At 45.0% G+C, this 26,454-nt stretch overlaps 2 pseudogenes; both read left to right on the top strand.

Annotated features, from left to right (window-relative positions):
* Positions 1–26,454, top strand: part of LOC131755467 (RNA/RNP complex-1-interacting phosphatase-like) — a 289,322-nt pseudogene that overhangs the window by 120,014 nt on the left and 142,854 nt on the right.
* LOC131755443 (UDP-N-acetylglucosamine--peptide N-acetylglucosaminyltransferase 110 kDa subunit pseudogene) overlaps positions 5,645–26,454 on the top strand; it is a 149,681-nt pseudogene continuing 128,871 nt past the window's right edge.

Genomic DNA, 26,454 nt, shown 5'->3' with positions numbered 1-26,454 from the left:
TTTCTTTTCATGGTCACATTTTTGCTCTCTGGATGTGTCTTGGAATCAGTAGCAAAGGAGAGTTGCCAGCCCCTGGGAAGATGTGGCTGGTTTGCAGGTGGCTTGCTCTGGAGCTGCAGACCACGGTGGGAAGTCTGCAGCCCTGGGCTGCACTTAGAACCATGGGAGGGGATGGGCCAGCTCAGTTAGGGACGGAACCTATAAATAAACCTTTTTTTCTTTTCCATTATGGCTTATCACAGGGTATTGAATAGAGTTCCCTGTGCTAGACAGTAGGACCTTGTAGTTTATCCATCCTATATTTAATACTTTGCACCTGCTAACCCCAAACTCCCAATCCAACCCTCCCTCACTCTTTCTCCCCCTTGGCAACCACAAGTCTGTTCTCTATGTCTGTGAGTCTGTTTTTGTTTCATAGACGAGTTCATTTGTGTCGTATTTTAGATTTCACATATAAGTGAGATCATATGATATTTGTCTTTCTCTTCTGACTTACTTCACTTCGTAAGATAATATCTAGGTCCATCCACGTTGCTGCAAATAGCATTATTTCATTCTTTTTATGGCTGAATAATATTCCATTGTATATATGTACCACATCTTCTTTATCCATTCATCCATCAGTGGACACTTAAGTAGCTTCCACGTCTTGGCTATTGTAAATAGTGCTGCAATGAACATTGGGGTGCATATATCTTTTCTTTCTTTTTTCTTTCTCTTTCCCTTTCTTTCTTCTTTCTTTCCTTCTTTCTTTCTTTCTTTCTTTCTTCTTTCTTTCTTTCTTTCTTTCTTTCTTTCTTTCTTTCTTTCTTTCTTTCTTTCTTTCTTTCTTTCTTTCTTTCTTTCTTTCTTTCTCTCTCTCTCTCTCTCTCTCTCTCTCTCTCTCTCTCTCTCTCTCTCTCTCTCTCTCTCTCTCTCTCTCTCTCTCTCCCTCCCTCCCTCCCTCCCTCCCTCCCTCCCTCCCCCCCCCTCCCCCCCCCCTCTCTCTTTCTTTTTTTGTCACAAGGCATGTGGAATCTTAGTTCTCTGACCAGAGATGGAACCCATGCCCCCTGCACTGGAAACATGGAGTCGTAACCACTGGACCTCCAGGGAAATCCCAGGGGTGTATGTATATTTTTTAATTAGAGTTTTCTCCAGATCTCTGCCCAGGAGTGGAATTGCGGGACCCTATGGCAGCTGTATATGTTCTCTGCAAGTCTCACATCGATCACCTGCACTCCAATCCTTGCTCTCAACGTCATCTTCGGGGAACCCAACCTGCGACAGGGACCTTGACAAGAAGAAATGGCTGAGGGAAAAGCTACCTGCACAGGGAGGAGATAGAGGCCATCGCCCCTGGGGTGCAGTGGGGAGAGTGGGCAGAGATTTGTCATTTCACCCCCGATACTCATCTCAGCCCTCCTGGCTGCCCCACTCTAGGTCACCTCGGGATACAGAGGTGACCCGGTTCGAGTCCCTGAGTGTGCAGGAATCTAGGGGCACCAGCGGGTCTGGATACTATTAGTGCAGGGTCTCCCCCACAGCACTGGGGTTATTCGGGGCAGGTCATCCTCTGCTGGGGGCCCCTCCTGGGCACTGTGTGGGGTTCAGCAGCATCCCTGGCCCCACCCATTTTATTCCAGGGGCCCCTCCCCGCCAGTTGTGACAAGCACAGATTTTCCCCAGACATCACCGAAGAACTGGGTGAGGCGGGGGCAGGATGGCCCTGGGGAAGGACAGCTGTGTTGAAGCAACCAGCCTGGCCCAGGGCAAGGTCTGCCCCAATCCCGTCAGCACCTGCATTTAGAACTGCCCCTTCCCTCCCCATCTACCCTGCCCTGCAGTGGTCTCCGAGACATCATCCGCATGTAATAAATCACACCTCAGTTGACTGTTTGCTGCCCTCGCTAGAACGTGAGCTCTTTGAGGACAGGGATGCTGTTACATCCCCAGCACCTAGAAGAGTGTCTGCTGTGTAGTAGATGCTTCCTAAATACTTGCTGAATAAAGGAGTTGAATAAAGGGATGAGTGGAGGAATGAATGAACGTTACAATGGAAGGAGCGGAGAGGTTCCCTTTCTGGTTCTCGGGGGTTGGGAGATCAAGTGAAAGGTCCGTCCTAAATAGGCTGACCAGCGTTCTGGGGTTCCCGGGGACTGAGGGTTTCCCCAGAGTTCCAGCGCTCAAACCTGAGCGGTCCTGGGCAAACTGGGGGCGGGTGTGGGTCACCCTCTCTAAACACAGTAACAATACCAACTGCAATAGCAAGGGCCAATGACCTCTACGGTCTTGCTGACCAGGGACAGTTCTTTACCTGGCGGGGAAGGGTGGGCCGGGATTGGAATTCTGGTGATCCAGGGCGGGTGAGGGCACACCCCGGGCTTGTATAGGGGAGTCCAGGAAGGTTCTGGAGGAAGTGACAGTGACACAGGAGGGAGGGAGGAGTCTAAGGAAGGACGTCGCACAGGATAACGTGTGTCAATGGCCCTGGGCCCAAGGTCACACCTGACCAGGGCTTGCTTTTTTCTCATTTACTTTTTCCCACATGGATATGCAATTGTCCTAATGCCATTTATTGAAAAGTCCTTAATTTCCCCACTTTCTGTCATATCAAGTGCTCATATATCTGTTTCTGGACCTTTATGCTTTATACCATAGAGCTATGCATCCCATCCTTGCACCACTAGGGCTGTTTCATCACTATAACTTTATTTTTTATTCATTTATTCTTGGGGCCATGCTGTGCGGCATGTGGGATCTTATCTCCCTGACCAGGGATGGAACCCACGCCCCCTGCAGTGGGAGCTTGGAGTCTTAATCACTGGACCTCCAGGGAAGTCCCCAGGGCTTGCTGTGACATCCATCGAATGGTGGCGGGTGGGAGCAGCTGTCTGTGAGCCATCCTGTGTAGAAATGCAGGGTGGAGGGGAGGACAGCTGGATCTGGATCGGGAGGGGAAGAGGTGGAGGAGGGAGAGAGGGAGGGCGGGTGAGAGACAGTTTCCAGAGACAGTAGCTCTGGCCATGTCCTAGGGCACGAACGCTGAAAATAGCTCCTAGTGCCGGGAGCCTTGGAGCGGGAGACTGGGAGCCAGGGTGACTGGCTCTCCTCCCTGGTGTGTGTGTGTGTGGGGTGGCTCTGGGCTTCTCAGGCTGGGAATGGGGTGCACAGAGCAGGGACCCTTCTCTCTGGGACCTCGCGGGCCATCCTTAGCTCACAAAGCTGAGCCACTCCTGGCCCGACGAGTGGGGGGCTTATCCTCCCTGTCCCCTGGGTCATACCCCCTCACACACAGCTTCCCCTTGTGTGCTCCCAGGAACCAAGAGGATCTGTTTTTTAAAGATTTGGGGGAGGGGGTAAGCATACAAACAAGAGCAGAATGGATACTTTTTCAGAATGTGAATGGCTCTGTGTAACCCCACCTCCACCAGGGTAACCAGTCCTGACCTCTAGCACCCTTGACGAGTCAGCCTTGGTCTGGGCTTGCGGACCCACAGAAGCTTCCTCATCCCCTCTTTCAGACCCCGTCTCTCCTTCAGTGTTTTTGTGAGAAGCACCCGGGGAAGTGGGACTGCTAGGCTGTACCGTTGCTAGAACTCCACCTGGGCTCCACCAGGCTCCAGCCCCCTGCCCTGTGCACCTCTCTGACCCTGAGGCACCTCAACTGGTAGGAGCGGCATCACCTTCCCTCCCTGGACTTGTGACACTTAAGGGAGACACCGAAAGGACAAGCGTTTGGCTCCCTGACTGGCAAAGAGCAGGTGCTCAATTGTCATAAGTGTCCGTATCAGTGAGGGTTCCCCAGACAAACAGAATCCATAGGGTGTGTGTGTGTATACACACACACACACGTGTATATATGCAGTATGCATACACACACATACACATATAGTGTATACAATACACACATATATACACATGTATAATGCATAGTTTGTATATATACAGTATGTATACACACATAATATATACAATACACACATACATATACACCATACGTACACACATATAAAATGCATAGTTTGTATATATACAGGATGCACACATACATATAACATGCAATATACACACCTAGGTACATATATATCATACACATATACACATACAAATTTATTTAGGTGTGTATATACATACACTATACATATATACACATATAATATACGCAATACATGCATGTACATACATATAGACACATTCACATCTATATATAAAAGCATATAGCATAAAAATGTACATGTACTGTATATATAACTTCATCATATATATACATACATATATATAAGATATATACACATACATATATACAATATATACCCACACATACACACCTATATGGAAATATGCGCCTGTACATACACATTTAAATACATACGCAAGTGTGTATATATATAGTACATAATATATACATATAATACCTATACGACATATGCACATACAGGTATACAACATATAAACACACCTATATATAAATATACACTGTATACATACATATATACAGTGTATATATACTGTATATATTCACACACCCATATATCAATATATGGGTGTGTGTATATATACAGCATGTTCACATTTATAATATGTATACTATATATAGATACACATACATACATGTATACAATATATACACACAAATATATAGGCTTGTATGCATACTGTATATAGTACTTACACATATACTACAAACGCATGCACATATAAACATGTGTATACATATATAACATGTATACACATATACAGATTAATAGGCTTGTATATATTCAGTATTTTTACATATATAATTTCGTTTTAAGGAGTTGACTCATGTGACCTTGAGGCAGGCAAGTCAGGGCAGGACTCTGGGCTGGAGACACAGGGAAGAGCTGATGTCCCAAGCCCACTGGAGGAACAGCACCCTCTTCCTATGGAACCTCATTTTTCTCTCCCGTCCTTCACCTGATGGACGAGGCCCACCTACGCTGAGACATTGACAATCTCCTTTTCGCAAAGAGGACCAATTTCAGTGTGAATCTCTTCTGAAAAATACCTTCCTGGCCACATCTGGAATAATGTTTGTGGTTGCCGGGGCCCCACGCAGTGCACACGAGATTAACCATCGCCGTGCTGATGATGACACTTTATTTTCTCCCTTGACCATTGTCACTACTATTCCAATTAAAATGGCAGTGCCATGAGGGCAGGGCATTTCCTTTTTTGCCAGTACTGAGCGTCCAGGGTCTGGTGCCTAGCACAGGCTAAATACACGGCATTTTTGTGAACAGACGCCGGGATTCCGGCTGTCATATTTAATGAGGAATTATAGTCTTATTTTGGGGCCGGGGGCGGGGTCACGGTACGTCAAGGGCGGGAGTCGAACCCGCCACTCCAGGCCCCGAGGGGTCTCGGGCCGGTGGGGGTGGCCGGGGGCAGCCGAAGACGTGCGTGCGTGCGTGAGAGCGGGCGAGTCCACGGGGCGGGGCACGCGCGCCGCGAGTGGTTCATCCTGGCCCCCGGCTCATTGTGCTCGCCTCACGCCGGCCCGAGTTCGCGGCAGCGCTGGAGGCCCCGGGCCTGTTACCACAAAGAGGGAGCCGGGGGCCGGACGGGAGCGCGGCGGTGGCGGCGGCGGCTAAGGCCCAGGCCAGGCCCCCTCCCCTCAGCCTCCCGCCCGCCCGCCCTTCTGCCCCGCCTCCGCCGGCGGCGCCGCGGCCCTCTTCCTACCGCCAGACTAGCACGGTGCGGGGGCCGCGCGCGAAGACATGGCAGAGAAGCTGGAGCTGAGGCTGTAGTCGCCCGTGGCGACCGAGCCCGCCATCTGCCCGTGACCACTGCCGGTGTACGTAAGTGCCGCCCGTCCCCTCCTCCGGGACCCCCGCCCCTCTTCCCCCACGGCACGCGCTGAGCCCACCGAGAAACGGAGCGAGTCAAGTCGCCAGAACCTCTTTGGAGCCCCCCTTCCTGCCCCGCCGTGGTTCTCCGCGGCCGCTTGCAGCCCCCGCGTGCAGGGTGGGCAGAGGGGAGCCGGCGCCGGCCGGGGGCGCGAACTCGGCCGTGGGGACCCCCCGCTTCCGAGGGCCGCCCGAGCCTGGCTCTGGTTGGCTCTGCAGGCCTGGGGACCCTGGTCCTGGACTGCCGGCGGGGTGACCCTTCTGTACTTTATGATCTGACATGTAGGCTTTGTTTTTCCTGGTAGTTTATTCTTGGCGCTGTCAACGTGCTTAGTTTTTTTTTTTTTTTTTTTTTTTTTTTTTTTTTTTAATTTTTGAGGACACGCTTTCCTCCCTCTCTCCAGTTTTTTGTGTTTTTGTTTTGTTTTAGTTAGGCATTTTGTCCCTGTGATCTTGAGTGGCCTTTGGAAAATGACATGCCAAACGGAAATTTACACAGGCGTCCGGTGATTCCAGAAATGCAGGGTGTCCGGCCAGGTGGGCACCGGCCTCTCGTCTCCGGTGGCGGCGTGGTGCGCGTGTTCTTGTCTCAGGGTTTACGCTTGGGCCCCGCAGCCCACCTTCGGGAGGGAAAGCGCAGCGGGCGCCTTGGGCCGGCGCCTTTGTGGCGCCCTTTGGTGCGCTTGGCCTGCAGGGGACCGGCCTCCAGGGGACCCGGCGGGGAAGCCCGCGCGACCCGCCCCTCGCGCGGGCTCCGTGTGTGTTAGTTTGTGGAAACTGTGTCGCAGCCGTGGGCGGGGTCGGGACGCTGGGACCGCCTGGGAGCCGATGTTGACTCCGGGCCCGGGTTCTCCGCACTTATCTGAGGTCCGGGGGTTTCCAGCCCGCCACTGCGCACTGGCGCGTTCTATTTTGCTCTTCCTGTGCCCGGAGGCCCGGCTGAGCCTGGGCTCTGGCTGTTCTGGTTGGGTAACTCCGGGTGGCCCGGGTGGGCGGCCTGAGCAGTGGGCAGGGCGCGGAGACATCCCAGGGGAGGGAAACTGAAAGTGGGGAGAACCTTCAGAACTCCAGCTGATCCACTTGCCTCGCCTCCCCGCCCCTCTTACTGCACTTGTCATGTATGGGTTGGCTGGCCGGCGCATTTTTCAAAATGTAATCATTTGTTTATCCTTCGTAGCCGTGAAGCATAGTTCACTTGTTCACAGTTGTAGCAGTTTTGACAGATGATCGTCGTCAGGTGGCAGAGCAATCCTGTCATCCCATTTGCTGCCCTTTGGCGCCAGCTTGTCTCTAGCCTCTTGGCCGCTAATCTCCTCTCTGTCCCTAAGGTTTTGGCTTTTCCAGAAAGTCAGGTAAAGGGAACAACAGCACGTAGCTTTTTGATTCTGGCTGCTTTGGCTCAGCAAAACCTATGCGAGATTCATGCCTGGTTGGTTTGTTGTTGTTGTTGTTGTTTTAAGTATTTATTTATTTAGTTATTTACTTGGCTGTGCCGGGTCTTAGTTGCGGCACATGGGATCTTCATTGCCGTGTGCAGTATCTTTTAATTGCGGTGTGCGGGATCTAGTTCCCTGAGCAGGGATGGACCCCGGGCCCCCTGCATTGGGAGCGCAGAGTCTTAGCCACTGGACCACCAGGGAAGTCCATCATCCCTGTTGTTGCAGGTATGAGACGCCACTCACTTTTCTGGCTGTGTTGTATTCCATTTTCTGTTTGTCCATTCGCCTGCGGGTGGCAGGACTTGTGGGATGTTTCCAGTTTTGAGGGGATCAGGAATCAAGCTGCTGTAAACATCCCAGGGCAGGTTTCCATGTGAACTTGGGTTTTACCTCACTTGAGAAAATACTCAGGAGTGGGACTGGGGTCTGTGCTAAGTGTATGTTTAACAACCCTTGTGCATCTTAGAAATTGGTTATTTTTCAGTAGTGGAAGAGCTTAGAAATGGTGTGAAGTAGGGATCAAAGTTCATACTTTTGCGTATGGCTATCTAGACACAATATCCATGTCCTACATGCTTCCAGCAGCATTTCTCAAGAAGACTATCCTTTCTCCTCAAAATTGGCTTTGCAGCTCTGTTGAAAAATCAATTGTCCTTATATGTGTGGATATGTTTCTGGGATCTACATTCTATTTGATTGACTTCTTATATCTGACTCTTGGTTATAATATATTCTTTCACTGATTTCTTTTCACTTGCTCATGTAAATAGTCTCCCAGTAATATAGCCTTACCATTTTACTGGACATACCTAGGTATACCTGAAATGCATTTGATAAATCGATGGAACTTGCACTCAAACTAGGGTTACTGTCCAAAAACACTGAAAATATTGAGGTGTAAACACGATGTCTTCTATAGCCTGCCTGCCTCAACCAAGTGTATGTTAACACACCCCCACGAGGTATTTTGCATGTGTATGGCACTGTTGAGTCTGGGGAGTATGAGAGTGGTATGTCCTGTCTATCCCAAAAGATGATCATAGGACACAAAGGAAACATTAAGGAAATAGATAGGAAGAGTCAAATGCCAAATGTTCAAATATTTCTCATGTGTTTTTAATATTTACATTGAGATAAATAAGCAAATTATTGTAAAATAAAATACAAAAATTTAGAGAATATTTCAAAATGCTCTTTCTGGCCAGATGAACAAGATACTAGGAATAAATAGAGGAATTTTCTGGAACCAGCTTGTCTTTCCATTTTTTTAATCACTATTGAGTGATGGGGTTGTGTTTTATTCAGTCTATTGTACATGTGGTTGTGAATAAGATGGAACTCCTCTCAAAAAGAGAAATGAGCACAGATTATATGTTGTCAGCTTTTCTAAAACATTTTTTCACGTTCTGACTCATTTTTCTTTGTATTGGCATTTCAAGGGATTTTGATTTTTAATTTGACTCTTAAGAAACCTTGATAACTTCAGTGAAATCCCATGAAGATAATATAAAAAACTGCAATGGAAAATGAAAAGATGATAATAGCAACCAGCACTGTGATATTTCTTGTCAGTGTTCTTTAGAATTTAGAATAGTAACAAATCCCATATTAATTTGACTTCTTGAACTTTGGCCTTTACTTTGGTGGAAGAAGTTCCTTTCACTTTGCTTATTATCTGTTTGCAATTAAAAACAATTTATGGGCTTCCCTGGTGGCGCAGTGGTTGAGAATCTGCCTGCCGATGCAGGGGACACGGGTTTGTGCCCCAGTCTGGGAAGATCCCACATGCCGCGGAGCACCTGGGCCCGTGAGCCATGGCCGCTGAGCCTGTGCATCCGGAGCCTGTACTCCGTGCAATGGGAGAGGCCACAACAGTGAGAGGCCCGTGTACCACAAAAAACAAACAAACAAAAAAAACCAATTTATGACCATACTTTGATATGATCATCTTAGAGTTGTATCGAGGGAGGATAGTTATGCAAATACCTATATATCTGTGGGTTCAAGGAAGTTTAAAGGCTTGATATTTGAATCCTGTGGAATGTGGCCTCCTTTCCCAGAGGGAAATGAACATATGTATGTACTTAATGTAGTTTAAAATAAAGCAACACCTGTTCGTAGAGGCATCTTCTATTCCAGGCATGTTTAGGTATAGGGAAGGGGAACAAGAGCTATAAAACATAATTCTTGTCTATAAGGAGTTTACAGTTTAGGGGGGCTGAGGGCACTCCATGAGTCAACGAGGATCAGCCTGATGCAGGTGGCTACAAGGTCACCTTTGGATAAACTCGGCTTTAGGAAAGACCAGCCTACTCTTACTCTGTTAAACTCTTTAATGCGGTGTCCAATAAACCTGAATATCAAGCACAAATGCCACTTTAGAAATGTTTCCAGGGGGGCTAACAGCCAACAAGTTAATATGATTCCTCCACACTTGACACAACTCACCAGAGGTCTTGAATTCGGTGAGCATATGGACCTCCTTTAAGAAAGATCACCATTTAAACTTGGAATGCTAAGTTCTAAGAGAATGAAGTAAGTAATAAGTGATATTCAGGTTCAGAGGTGGAAGAGAAAAGAGGTCTCACCTTGAGTAGAACATTTTGTTGGATTCTCCAAAGTGGCAAACAATAAGGAGAACACTAACTAACTAAGACTCTGAATAAGTTGAGAAATAAGATGAAAGCCTAAGATGAGGGTCAAAATGTCCCCTAGATTTAAGGATACACTTAGGTTGAAAGGGAAACTATTGAAAAAGATGTAGAAAATGCTAAATATTTCACAAAATATTTATTAGAACAAAAATCTATTAGAATAAACCAACTTAGCAAAGTTTGTTTGCAGAATATGAAAGAAACATACACGCATCACTTGCATTTCTGTACATTAACAATGAACAATCCAGAAAAGAAATTAGGAGAACAATTCCATTACAAAACCATCAAAAAGAATAAAATACTTAGGGATAAGCTTAACCAAACACATGAAAGACTTGTACACTGAAAACTACAGCATTATTGACAGAAATTAAGGAAGACATAAAGAAATGGAGAGACATCCATGTTCATGAACTATTGTTAAAATGTCCATTTTACACAAAGCTATCTACAGATTTAATGCAATGCCTATCAAAATCCCCTAGTTTTGCAGAAATAGAAGAAACTACTCCAAAATTGATATGTAACCACGAAGGATCCTCAATAACCAAAGCAAACTTGAAGACCTCACACTTCCTTTTGAAATGAAGTTTTCTTGTTATTGTGGGTTAAAAATCCAAAGTCCTAAGTGTCCATAGATTATCCTCCTAAATTTATATTTAAATTTAAATTTATATTTAAAGCTCTGTCATTCTCAATGACAGGGCTTGCAGGGCCTGAGTGGCATTGAGGGCTCCTTCAATATCTGTAGCATGGACTCCTGTCACTGACATGCTGTGGGTATCTCACAGCCTTGGCTGTTTTACCAGTTTACCAAGTCCAGGATGAACCATGCTCAGAAAGGGCCCCATGCTTGCTTGGTTTCATGCTCTGCTATTGCTGTCTTGACATTCTTAATGATTTTATCTTTGAACTTATGTTTTGTAAGTAAAGTTTACGGGACAATAAAATATACCCATGAGCAGAGGAGACATGTGCAATATGTGTGTGTCTACCACAATTCCTGCTGCCCTATTCACATCTAGTTTTCACCCTGCTTACAGTGTGCTTTCCATGACATGCTTATCTGATACCCATTTGGAGTCTTACTGAGTTCCACCAGAATTCTGTGCTACTGGTCACATCGAAGAGTAAGTCAAGGTGTTAACAGCTCTGGAGGCCATGCTTTCCATTTGAATCTGAACTTACTTCTAACAGAAAGAAAGTAGTTGTTTTTTAAGAAACAAGAATGTCCAAGGAATCTGATCATATCCTTGCTTACTCGTTTTACTTCCCAATATTAGCCAAACACTTCTGCTGAAAAAGATGACATATATGAAAAAGAGAAGACACAACAACCCACAGAACCCATTTAGGGCTCACCCCCATCTAGTATGATGTCATCTTATCTCGATTGTATCTGAAAAAAGAATTTACTTGGGCACATTCACAGGTTCCAGGTGAACATGAATGTGGGGAGGACACTATGTACCCCAGTGCAAATACTTTCAACAACACTTTTTCTTTGCAGTTTCAACAAGAGGCACTCTATTTTCATTTTGCACTGGAGCCCACACATTATGTCACTTCTGACTGTTAGAGCCCGTGTTGGAAAATGGGGCTTCACGACATAGCCAAGTGAGTCTGTCAACTGAATGCTAGAATTATCCAGACTTACCCACTTTGTTGCAGCAAGTTGGTTCCAGGCAAACCCATGTGAGAGGGGCGTGTCCACAGTGGAGCAGAGAACTTTTGTCTCTCTACCACCAGACTCACTCCGAAGATGAAGGAAAGAAGAGCTTAGCAAAGCATGGCCAGTTATTCTTCCCAACTTTGCCCGTCAAGTCGGTCACCTCACCTAGCCAGTGTCAGTGAATATAAGAGCAGGGAGGTTAAAAGTTATACTAATCAAATTCCCTTCACATGGTGGTACCATTAGGAATGAGAAGGGAAATTGTCACTAGTGGTCCCCTGTTTTTTTCAATCTCTTAACCCACTCAACGATGCCTTTAAGCCTGTAATTAACGGAATATGGCTCTCCCTTCAGGAAAAACAGACCTTTACCAGGACAGTCCTGCTCACACTTTTATGGGGCTACTCACTTGAGTGGCCTCCTGGAACTGCTGGTGGACGACTTCGAGCTTCATCCCAAAAGTCTCTGATATGGGTGAGAAGTTGCTTTAATTTAAATTAACTCCAAGGCTACTCATATCCAATGACCAGAAACAACTTTTTGTTCTACCAGCCATCCACATCACAGCTAACCAGAGACATCTGATGAGGTTAAATGAAAAACTAAGATTAAATACATAAAAGCATCCAGTAATACAATTCAGAAATCATAGAAATGTTGCAAATTTAAAAGTACACCTTTGCCAGTATCAAATTCTTCACAGAGAAATTAAAAGGGCATACATTAAACGCTCTTATGAATTAAGGTCCCGAAGTATTAAAACCCAAGCTTGAAATCAAGTGTCCTTGTTACTGTGGGTTGAAAATCCAAAGTCCTAAATGTCCATAAACCATCCTCCCAAAGGTACATTTTGTTCATGCTCAGTGACAGGGCTTTCATTGCCTGAATGGGACTGAGGGCTCCTTCAGTATCTGTAGCTTGCACTTCCGTCACTGACACGGGTGTGGGTCTCGCAGGGCCTTGGCTGTTTTATCAGTTTATCAAGTCTCTCATGAACCATGCTTTTAAAGAGTCTAAAGAGTTACTAAGATACAATCTGATTTTACAGCACTATCCCCAAAATTTAAAAACAATATCAAAAGAAAGCCAATCCCCCACTCCTAGAAGAGTGAAACTAGGCACATTTTTGTTCCCAGAATCCAGTACAGAATTTGACCAAAGAACATAGAAGAAACGCAATGGCATTTGGGACAAAGATAAAGTCTCTTTGGTTTTAGCCTCACTAGGATGTTCATTAGTTTATGCCATTTAACTGCAATTTCTGACCTGTGAACTTCGAACCAGGAGGAATCTTTTAGCCTGACGTTGGTTTGTCACTATGAATTTGCCACGTGCAGGCCCAGCCCTGAGCATCTGTCACACATGGACTCTTGAGTTATCCTTCCTCTGTGATGACCCTGTGGTTCACACTGCAGTACTGAACTGATTATGGGTTCAGTCGAGTGACATTACACCTCCAGTTCTGATGCGTAGATTTGACAGCCGTATGCCGCCATAGCCATTTTCACTGCCTCCTGCTACGGACCTGCATAGACCAAAGGCAGCTGCCTTTAAGAGAACCTTGCTTTCTCCAACATAACTGACAAATCCAGTGTCAGCTTGGGTCCACATGTAAAGGGAGTCACTTGAGCCTACGGTAGACCATATGTGTCAATGCCGACAAGTTCTAGAAAACGTTTTCCTTACAATTGAGTCTTTGTCTCAGTCAAGCCTGCTTGGGAAAAACTGTACCTGAAGAGTAAGGCAAGGTGGACGGCTGCCTGAGACTTTCCTACCCTGTGAACTCCTGCACACTCTCAAGTCAAGTGCCAGGTAAAGGCTCTGTATACTAAAGACCCTCCAGGTCCCTTATTCATTCCGCTCCACGTATCGCTTGGTCACCTGCAACTCCCTAACGCCCTTTTCTGTCAGACCTTTACTTAAGTGGCTCGAAAGAAACACCCACTCTCCCACGCCATAAGCTGCAGCCATCAGCCAAAATCAAAGTATCGTATGGCTGGTGTAGTGGGTTGGATGGTGGCCCCCCAAAGAATATATCCATGTCCTAATCCTTGACTGTTACCTCATTTGAAAATAAAGGTTTTGCAAATGTTATTAAGGACCTTGAGATGGGATTTCCATCCTATATTATCTGGATGGGTCCCAAACAGACTGACAATTGTCCTCATTATACAAGCAGGGCAGAGGGACACGTGAGACAGACAGAAGAGAACATACAGACACAGAACGGGGGATGTGAGGACAGAGACAAACACTGAGTGAGGCAGCCTCAAGCCGAGGAAGCTGGCAACCACCAGAAGCCGAGAGAGGCACGCGACAGAATCTCCCCTAGAGCATCTGTAGGGAGAGCAGCCTTGCTGACACCTTGATATCACACATCTGGCCTCTACAACTGTGAGATAGCAAATTTCTATTGTGTTAAGCCTCCAAGTTTATTAGTCTCCCAGCAAGCACGGGACACTTATACAGCAGGCATTAAACCTTTTCTAGGCTTCAGCAGTTTACTGCACAACCCTAAATATTTTCAAATAGTCAGAGGTCTCAACATCCCACCATACATTAAAGACCAGGGCACTAGACTACCTTCCTTAGCAGTACCAAAATATTTTCCACATGGACACTTTCCTCTCCAAAATGTCTGCTCCTTTCTTTTTATTTCTCAGTGCTCCCAGGTAATGCACCAAATGTTAGGGTATTCTAATGACCTTCCAGCAAGTACAATGCCTTAATTCCATTTGGTTTGGAATAAATTAGGAAATAAGAGAAAAGAGAAAAGAGGGAGGGCCGAATATTCCCGTTACTGCTGATAACCCTGGCTTGAGAATCCAGTTTGAATGAAACGATCACATAACTGAACCCCAGAATTGGGCAGACTTACTAACTAGTAACACACAGAGTGAGAGAAACAGAAGACACTCACTCACACTCTCAAGGGAGAGGACAGAATTAGTCAAGGCAAGCATGCTCACTGAATTCTTTTCAAGCTTTCTATATAAGTCACTTGATCATCCTGGGGCAGAGTCAGTAAAGAAGCAGGGCTGAGATGACCCTAGCAGCTCTCTTGACAGGACTGAAACATCAGGAGCAGGAAAGGAACATTCCCTCACTCCCCACCACCACCACCGCCAGCAGTAAAAAGTGATCATCCACATGGACAATGTAAAAGAAATCAGAAACTACGCTAACTCTGATTCACTCTTCGTATACCCACAGCTAATCAGGAGCCTTGTGCAAAAGCATCTTGAGTAGTTGCTAATAAAACTCTTTAGAAGCAGACCCCTCCGCATGCCTCAAAGGGAAGATGCAGACCTGTATGCTTCAGGATTTTCTCACCAAAACCCCACACAATTTCTGTACTACTCCAGCCACGTATGGCCTAGCCCTACCCTCATACCTGTTTTTCTTGGTTTAGTAATAAAGAAACACAGGTGGAAATAAAGAAGAGATATCAGGTAGAAAGCTATAATAGTGGGGAAAATAATATAAGTGAAGTCAAATACCACCACCATTTACTAGTAGTGAACTTTCAGCACCAACATTAATATTTTTTCCTGTTCTCTCTGTAAATAATAACTAATATGTATATAACAATTTTCAATTTAATCAAATCTCATTTTTATAACTAACTACTTCCTAACAAGTAACACGCTAAGGCAACATCAATAGATGATAAAAGGTAGTCCCTGGCCCCAAGGAACGTTGCCCAGGGGAAAACAGAGTTATGTAAAAATACAAATACAATACAGTGTAGCGAGTGCAACAATCAGGCATGCAGGAGTGCAAGGGTAGCAAAAAGGAGCGTGCAGTCACAACACTAAAAAGAAGACTGCACAGAAGACATAATACGTACATTGAGTTTTGAAAAATGAAGTGCGTTTCCCAGGTGCCCCATAGGGAGAAAGGAATTCTTGGAGGAGGGAAAAGGATAAATGAAGGCACTGAATTGTTCATAGAATCGAGAAGTGAAGTAGGCAATGGCAGGAGAAATGATTGGACACAGGCATCATGAATACTAGTGTGTCTGCATTTTAGCAAGTCCATTCTAAAGGAAACTTTGAGGATCAACTCGGGGGTGGGGGGCCGTGGGGGGACAGAACTAGTCACTCCTGCCAGAAACACTGGAACCACTTTCTACCAAGCCACCAAATAAAACGACTTCAAAGGCAACATGGTATCCCAGGAAGGGCTTGATTTTTTGTTTGTTTGTTTTTAGTTCATTAGGCCTCACTTAAAATTCTGATTCCACAATGCACTTGCTTTGGGATCTTGAACAACACTCATAACCTCTGCAAGTTTCAGTACCGTAAGTTTATGTGATTACCTTCATCTGTAATATCCCTGCGCTGCAATCTTAATGGAAATTCAAGTTCAGGTCAAAGACAAGTTTCTCTGTGACTTCTCCTCTGAATTGATTCAAAAGCCGTTCTCTCCTGTCCTCATTTGGCTTCTCTAATGGAATCTCATAAGAACTTCTATGACCTCTTTGGTTTTTTGTTGTTGTGGTTGTCTGTTGGTTGTTTTTTAATTGAAGTATGGTTGATTTACAACGTTGGGTTACTTTCAGGTGTACAGCACAGTGATTCCCTTTACACATTCTTTTCCCTTCTAAGTTATTACCAAATATTGAGTAGAGTTCGCTGTGCCATAGAGGAGATCCTTGCTGTATCTATTCTATGCCTTCTTTGAATGACATAGCACTTGTTGTCTGTATCATTTGTATGTCTGTGGTTGCTTTGTGACTGAAAATGAAATGTTTCTATTTGTTCATGTCCTGGCCCTTCCTTAAAAATATGTTCATTTATCTATTTCATATTCATTGACTGCATCTTAGACACGGTGTTAACTTCTGCTTCTAGATGTTAGTAAAATATACACCTTCCTGCTCAAAAGGTCACAGTATTTGTGGGAAAACAAAAAAATGCACAACCTATGTCTCAAAGAGCTTTGTACTTCCCAAAGACAACACACCTAGTAGGTACAATAAATACACGTATCATACGTAAATGTATAAATAGTTAATGGGATTAAAAACTAGAGATAACTGCTTTTCGATTCTGAGGAAATGATGATTATATTTCACCAGGAGCTCAATACCACTCTGAGAATGAGGGCTTCACCCCCATCCTGACTCAATGCATCGCTTTCCTATATAAAAATACACAAGTCTGTACATACGCTCTAGCAAAAGGCTTATCTGGCATGAATTTCAGATAGCAAGAAGAAAAATTCAAGAGGTTCAGAGAAGCATCCAGAAGCTCACATGATTACCTGGCACTAATGCAACTTGCTTGACAGGAAAATAGAGCTGGAAATCTCACCAAATTAGATGATCTTTGAAGAATTTCAAAACCTCTTGCTATTCACTGGAAATCCTAGAAGAACAGCTTCTTTTAAATGTACTGATAATATGCTTTACAGCTTAATATTCAGCAGCCTATGTTTTGGCTAAGTCAGCTTCAGGAAAGAAGGAAACTTGTCGTTTAGCTCCATTTACTTTGGAACCTCTGGTTCCAAACATCTACTTCTGTGCTCAGTCATCATCTGTAAAATGGAAGCAACTCTAAAAAAACATAGTTACAGAGATGTTGCACAGTTTCATGTGTCATTGTCTTCATTTGTTTCACAATACCAATAACATCTAAGCTACTACTGAAAGAGTGCTATGTTATTTGGGGTCATCTAGTGCAGCTCTGTCAAAGTAAAGCAAAGGAAAGGGGTCTAGAATAACTATAATTTTCCCAAGGGGACACAATTATTTTACGGTAAATCTGGGACAAGAACCCTGATCTCTTTGATCCCATTCCATTGTTCTTTCATTGGGTTCTGAACAAGCCAGAGAAATCAAGAGAAATAAAACTCCTATGGGCTATGTCCCTGGTACAGGACTTGGCAAGATTGGAATTGGAGCACTACATATTAAGAGGTATCTGGGAAATTCTTCCAACTAATTGAGATATACAGACCAGGTACATAGAAAACAGTACATTTTCTGAAGATGATTCTGTGGCATGAACAGAACTGGTAACCGAAGGGGTGTGTGTGCTGGAGTTCCAAACAGGATGGGTGAATTCTTGTTTTCTGGCACCTTGAAGACTCCACCCCAATATGCACATTAAAATAAAATTAACATTTGAACTGTATCATATTTAATCCTGCATGCTCGTGTAAGTCAACAAAATATTCTATATATCACTTAAGTTGTCACTTACTTTTTAACTAGATTTTTAACTTCTAAAAGTCTTTTCAAACACAAAACAGAGGTTGCAAAATGGTATATGGGAAGCTGCAGAGATGAAATAAACGTATTTCATTCAGCATAAAGATGAATATCCAAACAACTTCTTCAGAGCCGAAAGTGTCCAAATCCACTGTCTTCAGTTTGTAGTCAAGGCTTCCGAAAAAATATGCTAATGGATTCCTAATTACCCAAATGCCCCGTATCTGTTTCACTAAGTATCATTATATATCATGGAAAGTTTTCTGAGTGACAGAGAAAGACATCCTGGCTGAACATCCCCCTGCCCGTGACTCAGAGATGATGGTCTTCAAGCTACCTTGAAGGCGTTGGAGCCCACTTTATCCATTACTAATAGTAATGGAGGAAAACACTTAATATTCTGTTTGCTCTGTAGTTGTTAAATCACTTCTTCCCTTCATTAAAATGGATGGCCCATGGGCTTCCCTGGTGGCGCAGTGGTTGCGAGTCCGCCTGCCGATGCAGGGGACGCAGGTTCGTGCCCCGGTCCGGGAGGATCCCACATGCCGCGGAGAGGCTGGGCCCGTGGGCTGTGGCCGCTGAATCTGCGCGTCCGGAGCCTGTGCTCCGCAACGGGAGAGGCCACAACAGTGAGAGGCCCAAGGATGGCCCATAATTGAGTCAGTTTCCATAATTGGAAACTGAACAAATTTTGTTGGTTTTATTAATGTCATAGGTTTCTAGGGAGGGTCTACTCAATAACTAAGTCTAGTTTCAGTTACAAATAAATTATAATGTAACTTTGAATAAATTAAGCTCATCATAAAGGAAGGATACTGATAGTTGCTACTACCCCTTCACTGAGGGGCTCTTGTAAAACACTAAATAAAGTAACAGAGGTGTATATGCGTGCATATATTTTCAATGATATTTGTACACATTTAAAAAGACCTCTACAGAATGCATTCTAAAACTCTTGAAGCTGTGTGACCCTAGTTCCCAGGTCTCTCATTAAAACTACTTACATGAACAAAATCGTATCTATTAGGAGAGCTATCAGAGTGCTCCAAATACTACTTCTTGCACTACCTGTGCCAACCCGTTGCCTTCCTCTTCCCATTAGTCCTCAATTTAGAAACCCCGGAAATGTGTTCATTAATTTATGAACATATTTCTTCATTCAGCCAAGAAAACTGATTGATCCCTTCCCAAATTGCAGGCACTATTCTTCAGTATGTTTCATAGGCATGTTCAGGAAACACAGCAGTGATGAACACAGATGAATAAACCCTCTCGAGCTGAGGGGGGAGACAAAAGTCAAGAAGCCAATATAAAATCATAAGTATACATATGTAAATAGAAATTAAATAAATGGATAGAATAACTAGTATATCAGGGAAGTGCTGGAGAAAAACAGCAAGCAGGGAAGGGAGATGGAGATTGTTAGCTGGTAGGAGGAGGCTGCGATCTGAAACGAAGTGATCCATGAGGGCTTTCTGGGGAAGATAAAATGTAAGCGGGAACTTCAGGTTGTGAGAGGGGGCAAGGAGCGCATGCACCTGGGAAGTGAAGAGTCCAAGCAGAGGGAACAGGCAGACGGAAAGGCAATGAGGAAAGGGTGGGCTTGGAGGATCCAAGCAGCAGAAAGGATGTCAGAGTGTGGAAAACACAGCGAGCAAAGTGGAGAGGAGAAGGAAATAGTCAGAGAGGAAACAGAGGTCCAGATTTCTAGGGCTGTGGAGGCACTTTGAGGACTTTGCTTTTTCTGTGAAGAAGCCATTGAAGAGATGTGAGTGACATGAACTGACTTATGTTTTAACAGGATCTCTCTGGATGCCATGTTGATTAGAGACTGTAGGAGAATAAGGACAAGCCCCAGAAGACCAATAGTTGGATCAAAGAAGTGATTACTCAAAAATGCGCTTCCTCCTCAGTGAGGACGCAGAGCAGGGATCCGCACATAATGGCCACAAATCACATCAGGCGCTCAGCCTGGATCTGTGGGACTGTGAGCTAATAATGGTTCTCACGCTTAGAAAGCTTGTTGAAGAAGAAAGAGGACGAGAAGTTACAGAAACTGTATATGGCTCACAAAGCCTAAGATATTTAAAATCCAGAAAATGCTTTCCAACACCTGATGTAAAGCATGTGGCTGGTAGGAGGCGCTCAACAAAATTCGGAAGAGGAATACATGAGTCAATTAGTGCCTGAAAACATTGTAAAGTGATAGGTGTCAAGAAACATTTATGCCTTCAACATTAACCTTCACAAATGATGCCATTTCCATTGAGCTTTTAAAAAATATATTCTGGCTTTCAAAACAATAAACCAGAAGGCATTTCCTCACATAAGCAAGGTCATAAACAACTGTCACGTAAAGTTGAAATAGCAACAAATCAAATAATAACAAAAACATTTTTATACATTTTTAAACCTTACAAAGGTTTATTTCATGTTCATTATCTAATTTAATCCTCAAATCAACGCCATGAGATAGTTATTACTTTCCCATTAGAAACAACCACATAGTAAATCCTTAGTGATTGCTCAAGAAAAGCTGAAATCTGGAGTGTTACATCTATTAATGCCCAGGTTGGGTTTTTCCCATGGGAACATTGGATTCTAAAATCAACAGGGATTTTCAGATCCAGATGGCAGGCTAGGAAACATCTTTACTTTCTGTTCCTCCTGAAACCATATTGAAATAAAACTGTAGAAATACCAAAATTAATCAACCAATAAAAGCCAAGGGCTTCCCTGGTGGCGCAGTGGTTGAGAATCCGCCTGCCGACGCAGGGGACACGGGTTCGTGCCCCGGTCCGGGAAGATCCCACATGCCGCGGAGCGGCTGGGCCCGTGAGCCACGGCAGCTGAGCCTGCGCGTCTGGAGCCTGTGCTCCGCAACGGGAGAGGCCACAACAGTGAGAGGCCCACGTACCACCAAAAAAAAAAAAAAAAAAAAAAAAAAAAAAAAGCCAAGACACTTTGGAAGTCATCAACCACAGAAAGATGTCAACACACTTCGACAAGGCAAACAGTGAAATGGAGGAGCCATGAATAAAATAATGAAGAAAAGACTACCCTAAGTAAGGTCTGCACAAAGCCAGTCAGCTTTTGCTGAGCTCTGGTTATAGTAAAGGGCAGAGGAAAGAAGAGGGGCTGAAAACAAGGAGAAAAAAGTCATTTTAGGAAAAAAAGTTCATTTAATGAGCTCCAGGCAACACTCAGCCTGCTGCCATACTAACTCGTGAATTACAATGCATTGTTGGTAAGCAAGACAAGAAAACAGGGAACAAACAAAAATCAAGACACTGTTTCTTACTGAACTCTTCCCAAATGAGATCAAGGAATGATGGTTCAATGCCACAGCTGTAAATCATTTCTGCTCTTGGGGAGCTTAGAAAGGGCTTAGAATATTTACCCTTTCTTTTCAGACAGAATTTAGGTCTGAGCAAAAGCTTTTGTGGCCTCCAACCCCACAGTTTATTGGGGATGGAAGTCCAAATTTGCTGTGACATACCATAAAAAGAATCTCATCAACAGAGGGTCACACTAATTTTGGAATATATGAATTATGCCCAGTGTTACTTTAAATAGATTTTAAACAAAAATATATAAATACATTTTTGCTCATCTATATGATTCCGGGTTCTGAAACTTCTACATGTCACATGTGTGATATATAACACACAATGTCAGCCCCAGGAGGCAGAAAACACTCCAGTGAAGCAAGGCAAAGAAATGAGTTTTAAACAAGGTAAAGTGCTGTATAGACCAGGATTGTTCAATTCTTTCCTGTCATGCTGAAGCTTCCAGCTCCTGAATAACAACACGTTTCCCTTGTCCTAGACACCCAAGAGTACGTCTCCTCTCTTGGGCATAAGAATTTCTAGAGTTACATATGTGTAGTCAAGGGTGGACCCAGCTGGCAGACTCACAATGACCAAATTGTGTTGATCGTACTTTAAACTTTCATAGCTCGACGCTCAAGTTGCAATAAATGATATATTTGCTTTCTAGACATGAATGAGATGCCTTACTGGATATACTCCAGGAAGGCCAGAGAAACTGGTTTCTAATCCAAACGGAAAAATTCACTGGTGAATTTCTTTCAGGATAGCCCATGATTTATCTAGAATATAATCTTTACATATCTGGATCCTTCAAACTAGACAAAGGGAAAATCCTAGCTTCAATCCTCACTTAGAAATGTGGAATGGTGCTATGCTCACAACTGGTGGTCCCTGACCTGTATCTTCTGAGATTAGAACCCAGTGTGATGGATAACCAAGTCATGCATTGAACAAAAGAAGACCTCCTACAGGGCAGTGTAGCTGTTCCTTACAGGTATGGCACTTAGGGCTAAGTACCATAAGGACTACAAGAAAAAAAGGAAAACAAGTAACACATGAAGCATATATGATAAGGAGGCACCACAGTCCAGAGCACGAGCTCTGGAATCACACAGGCTTGGTTCGAATCCCGGCTAAGCCACTACCATCTGTATACCCTGAAGAACAGTCGAAGGTTTAAATGTTGTTTTACCAAATTTCAAAAAAGAAGTGAAGAAATAACCTATTTGCCAGGAAGGGACATCGTGGGGTGCTGCATCCAGTCAGGTCAGGCTCTGCATCCCCTGCTCAGAAACCTTCACCGCCTGGCTCATGGTGATGCTGGCAGCTGAGCAGCCCTGGAGGAGGTGCTCCAGTCTCCAGGCCTCGCAGAGAAGCTGGGGAGGTCCCCGGAGGAGGCTGGCCACACCCTGGCAACTCTGGGTGCCTCCTGCCCTCAGCTCTGAGCAGGCTCTAGTCCCTGGCCCCGTGGTGGGGAATGGCTGGCCGATACATACGCAGGGCTGAGGGGCCTGCAGATCTGGTGCCCAGGCAGGGTGAGCTCTGGACGAGAAGGCTTCCACAGTCCCCAACAGTCTCTGCACGGTGGCCCGTCCGGTGCTAAACACCTGCCACCCACAGCGAGAAGTCCCAGACGCTAGAAAGTCCAGAAGGGGCCCCGCCCTTTGCCCTTGGGCCGGGGTTTCTCCAGGGGCTGGGTTTGCATGTGCTCCCCCACCCCCGCCTCACGCCCTGCCCCGCCCACCCTTTCTCTGTGATGCGTACAATGGACATGTCACAGAGCCAGGCTGAGCCTTCCAGTGTCCAGTGCGTGCTGGATCTTGAGAAGAGTTAGAAGCTAGGGAGAAGCTCTTCCACTTTTACTCTCTGCTCTCAGATCAGGCAGGCAGCAGCTCTGATATGGAAGCGATGGACACCACACCTCCTTCCCAGGCTTTTATTTTCCATTCCGCTCCTGTTTTCCCCAGCACCCCATTTACGGCTTTGGCGGGCACCGATGCCTCAGCAGGCAGCACCTCTGACCCCGAACCTATGGACACCACACCTCCTTCCCAGGCTTTTATTTTCCATTCCGCTCCTGTTTTCCCCAGCACCCCATTTATGGCTTTGGCGGGCACCGATGCCTCAGCAGGCAGCACCTCTGACCCCGAACCTATGGACACCACACCTCCTTCCCAGGCTTTTATTTTCCATTCCGCTCCTGTTTTCCCCAGCACCCCATTTACGGCTTCGGCGGGCACCGATGCCTCAGCAGGCAGCACCTCTGACCCCGAACCTATGGACACCACACCTCCTTCCCAGGCTTTTATTTTCCATTCCACTCCTGTTTTCCCCAGCATCCCATTTATGGCTTAGGCCGGCACCGGTGCCTCAGCAGGCAGCACCTCTGACAGCAAAGCTATGGGCACCACACCTCCTTCCCAGGCTGTCATTTGCCAGTCTGCCCCGTCTCCAAGGAGAACCACTACCCATTTCACACCGCTGTTCCAAGATATGAGAACACACCACCCAGTGGTAGCAATGCCTCAGCCCATGCCTCGACTCATTTACCTGCAACACCGGACAACAGATAGACCAACACTTCAAAGTTATGACAGAAAGTTGAGTAAGTTATACACTTGCAACTTCATTGATTATTATTAACGAGCACAACTGTAGTGCTTAGACTGTAACAAGTACTATTCTAAGTGCTTAGCAAATATTAACTCACTTGCCTCATAATGGCAACCTTATAGGTAGGTACTATTCATAATATTCACCTTTTTGGGGGGAAACTGAGGCCCAGACAGGCTGAATAGCTTGCTTAATGCCACACAGTAAGTTGGTGGCAAAAACCCAGGATTAAAACCAGACCGTCTAGACTTTCATCACTTTGCGGTGTCCCCTTCTTATAAGTTGTGGTTAGGGAAGGGACTAAATTGACAAGACTCTGAACTAAAAGGAGAAGGGAGAAATGAGAAAGTGAGTGATCCTAGAAACTAGAGAAGATTTAGCCTCAACGGTATTTAGTTCAATGGTATTATTCAGTCTACTACAAGGGAGATACTATTATCTTTCTCAGATGCAGGAAATGAAGTTTAAGGAAGAATTTGTCTTAGGTCTACAACTGCCAGAGTAGAGATTTAAATTCTGCCAGTGAGACTTTAGGACACACTCTAAACAACTTTAATCTGTGTCCTTAACTACTGCATAATACTTGGTTAAGAGTCACACTTAGGTATCAAGACCCAATTGAATACAACACTATGTACTGTCTCCTCTTTCACTTTATTTGCCTGGTGTGTTCATGAATCTTGCCAGGAGCAGAAGAGTTCAGAAAATGGTTATGCACGTTTGCTAACAGAAAGCATTTACTGTTTGATGTGCACGGAATAACGGAAGGCTTTTTAAAATAAAATATGCCACCAAGTAGTCAAGTGTCACGACAGAGCTAGCCCCGTGGGAGTCATGAGGAGACTAAAATTATCTCCAGTTGTGCAGGTAAGAAAAGTTTAACTAAAGGCAGGTGTAGTTGAGCCAAGCCCTACAGCACAGAAGTAGGAATTTGGATATGCACGAATGGGACAAAAGACATTTGAGGCATGGGAAACAGTTTAATGCAGAATGGATGAGAAATATGCATTAGACCTATTCTACATCAACTGGCTTATTAACTCAGTAAATCAGATTTAGTCAGTCAAAGTAGCTTGAGCTGATTACTTATCCAGGGGATAGCTGTTCAGAGTAATTTTTGTCATAGAACAGGAAATAAAATTGTTGAACTACAGCTTTAGGCTTGCTAAGTGAAATAGATTGCTCTAGATGATTTTCAAGTGACTTACTTGGTACTATTCACAAAATTGGGGGTTAACAATTGCTTAAGAAAACAAAGAGAATTGATTTGAAATAGTACTTGAAGGAGTTACTGTGTAAAGTATCTGTTCAGTAGCTCATGGTAAATGGATGTTTATAATCTCCATTGGACAACCAACTACCTTTTTGCAAGTGGTAATGTGAATTGCTGTTGCATACACTATAGTAATGACCACCTATCTAATTTGCTGTCCAAACCAGAAATCTTCTAACAATACTGGTCTCCTAATAAAAATAAGCACGGAGGTAACACACACTGGGTGTCTCCCATGTGCCTGTGCATGCATCTATATCTCACTGAACAGCCCCCAAGAGAGGGACTCCGAGTGTCCCCATGCTGCTGGTGGAGAAACAGGCACAGGAAGGTTCAATAGTCTATCTAGCTGAGATCACACAGAGGGTGGGAGAGCCCGTTTTTAAACCATCTGCCTCCAATTCCAGGTGCCAGGAGCCAGACTCAGCCTACAGCTCTCTTCTGCTCGTCTGGAGGTGAAACCATGTGTCATGATTAGTCAAATCCTGTCTTCACTCATCAAAGGAGCTTGAACACTTGCACGTCCTCCAAGTAGCATGTAGCATAAGCAATAAGATGTTTGCCCCAGTATTGTCCAGGAACTTGGAATCAGCTCTGCCTAGTTAGGCTGAGCCTGTTAAGACTGGAGAGGACCACCGATCTTCCCCCTGGGCAAGTGCCTTTTGACCTCCTGCCATCAGAGGGCCGAAAACTCCAGCCAGAGAATGTGCTGAGCCCTGTTGCCTAGTTACGCCAGCTCAGAACGATGATGAGCACACCTTTTTCCAATCACCTTTCCTCATGCTCCCCATGCCTCATGCTGCCCTGCCTCTTTATTCTTTGTCCCATAGATACCCCAAGCCCCTTGCCTTTGGGGAGGCGGATTTGAGACCTATTCTCACGTCACTTCCTCACTTGGCTGCCTCGTGAATAAAGCTCCTCTTTGCTGCAAACCTCAGCATCTCAGTATTTTGGCTTGCTGTGCCTCAGACAAAATGGTTGGGAGCAGTGGTAAAGGTCCCTTGCCTGCGAAGGAAACTGGTTACTAGTGGTCACGGTGCCGATGTTTTCTCCTCCCGGGGGAGCAGACGTCCTGCTATTCCGGAAAGGGAGGAAGGCAGGAGCTGTACCCTTGCTCTCAGTGTCACCGTCACGTAGGAGCTCGTTAGAAGCACAGAATCCAGGCCCCACCCAGAACTACTGAATAACAGCCTGTATTTAACAAAATCCACGAGAGGCATACCCATATTCAAGTTGGAGAGGCTCCAAAGCTGGAGTCCAAGGAGCTCACCCCTAGGGTCATCCCCTCCTCTGCAGCCAATGAAAACCAAGCAGAGATTCATCCCGAGTGTACTCTGCCTCAGTCACTTGGATATCACGTGAGCTCATTTAATCCTCCCCAGAACCTGCAAATGAGACTGAG

Source organism: Kogia breviceps, chromosome 4 (genome assembly GCF_026419965.1).
Source record: "Kogia breviceps isolate mKogBre1 chromosome 4, mKogBre1 haplotype 1, whole genome shotgun sequence".
Lineage (NCBI taxonomy): Eukaryota > Metazoa > Chordata > Mammalia > Artiodactyla > Physeteridae > Kogia > Kogia breviceps.
Note: the sequence above shows the minus strand (reverse complement) of the source record. Positions and strands in the feature narration are given on the sequence as shown.